Source organism: Pundamilia nyererei, unplaced genomic scaffold (assembly GCF_000239375.1).
Source record: "Pundamilia nyererei isolate P.nyererei 1_Seehausen unplaced genomic scaffold, PunNye1.0 scaffold00040, whole genome shotgun sequence".
Classification (NCBI taxonomy): Eukaryota; Metazoa; Chordata; class Actinopteri; order Cichliformes; family Cichlidae; genus Pundamilia; species Pundamilia nyererei.
Genome location: NW_005187441.1, coordinates 120183 through 122366, shown reverse-complemented (window position 1 = coordinate 122366; position 2184 = coordinate 120183).

Below are 2184 nucleotides of genomic sequence, written 5' to 3'. Positions count from 1 at the left end.
CTGAAGGCTCCTGCTTAGACAGTAAATAGTTTTTTTCATTTTTAAAGGTCTGACTCTTAAATACAAAAAAAATAAAAATCCAGCCTGAATATGTTAAAAATGCAGAGTAATAAGATATAAACACACACACATGCACACAGAGTTCTCCCCATGTCATACTACACCAGATAATTATGGAACTGCTGCTGATGAATGGCGCTAATTCACCAGTGTGTTTGGCACCCGGTTTGGTGGAAGTGAGGCGAGATTTGAACCAGATCTCACCTGCAATCTGCAAATGACAGAGTTCCCCTCTGCAGAGGTGAAAGGAAGAGAGAGTGTTTCATTGGCTTCTGGGCTGGCAGGAGACCTTTTAACTCCAGTGATTACCTGAGCCTGAGCTACAGTTGTAATCATGTTAGCGTTTTTCTGCTCTCTTCCATTCCTTCCTCTTCTCTCACCTGCGTTTTTCTTTCCGCACTAAAGTGCTTTAACCCTCCAGGAAAAGCACCTTGGTGTTTGAGGTAATTGGCTTGAAGAGACCTCACTTTTGCTCCTGCATTTATAATTGGTTAAAAGTAGATAGCCTGAAGCTTTTCTTTGCCTTCTTTCGACCAGTGTTTTGTTTTTCTCAAAGAACACTTGTTGCTTCATTTAAGGCCTTTAAACAGCCACTTGCAAACATTTTGCGTTGTTGTTCAGTGGCTCAAAATTGTGACATTTCCCTCGGAAGAAGACCACAACAGGTTTAAAACTGTGTGCAAGTAAATTGCCGGTGTTTTGAAACATAGACTAGGCCATCGCGGGACAGTAATAATCTTTATTTTGTTAGCAAACATGAGTCTGGTTTAGCAAACTTTAAAAGGACCAATAAAAAGAAATGTAGTAGTTGTGGTAAGCAATCTGACTACTGGCTCAATTCAGCACTGGACAGCTCACAGTTTAATGCATTTTACTGTATGTTCAATAAGGGCATCTAATAATGATTGATGATGTAATAAACAGTCTATTTCACTCTATCATTGCCCGATAGGTGAGAATTAGGAAGTGGAGACGACCAAAATATATCTACAATGATGGGATTTTTATAATATATTGTTACCAATACCAGTGTCTTTGAATAATCATCTACATAGTTACATACTCGAGCAGTTCTGGAGCAATTTCCCCATCAAAGTAATGAAAATATGAGAGAAAAGCATCCAGATTAAAATGCCCTCAGAAAGACATCTCTGCTGTAGAGAAAAACATCTAACTAATCCTGAACAGACAGACATTTATGGGATGTGTGTGTGTTTGTTTGACTCAAAAACCTGTGATCATGTGAATTATAAGTGTGTGTGTGTGTGTGTGTGTGTGTGTGTATATGTGTGTTATAGTGAAAAATATAGGTACAGTATTTATCTCTGAGTGCATCACAGAGGAGAAGTATAAGAGAGCAGAGGATATAGCAGAGTAGAAAATTATATTTAGCTACAGCAAGAGCATATGGTTTTGGGTGGAAAACTCAAGACTTCATTAGTCATCTAATTACTCCATTATGAAGCAAGGTAAGACCCGCAGCGGAGAATTTTGCCATCATTAAGTACTTCATGGTTTCTGTTTTAAGAACAGCGTTTCAGGAAGCTGTGATTTAACCTTTTGGCTATGAGTGAAAGCTGGAAGAACTATTAAAACAAACAAAAAAAGACAAGAAGTATAAAAAGACAGGCAGTAAAGCCTTCCTAGTAAACCCGTAATATGCTGGAAAATGGCGCAGGCGGGTAAAACTTACAGGGGGAAAATCTACATTTAACACACACAGCCAGTGAGAAAGGGGAAAAAAACAAACACAGGATAATATGAAGTAAAATACCCTGAAATAAACCGCAGACTGTCTCCTCGCAGTTCCCAGTGGCCCTGTTACTTTATACTGAAGCGTCCAGGCGACGAGTGATGATTATAGGTCCCCAGGGAGATCTAGGGGGTACTCCCTAATTGATTGTCATGAAAGGCTCTAATTGAATTGAGAAGCGGTGGGGAACGAGACACCACACAGTCTGTTTGATGCCTGGTGACTTGTTTAAAATGCCTCCAGGCAGCTGCTCCACTATAAAGAGTGCAGGGAGATTTATAATGGAATTCTTTTTATTTTTCACATTAACTTTAACTGAGGTCATCTTCATATTAGCCAAAATGCTACTTTTACACCATAGATGCCAGGAC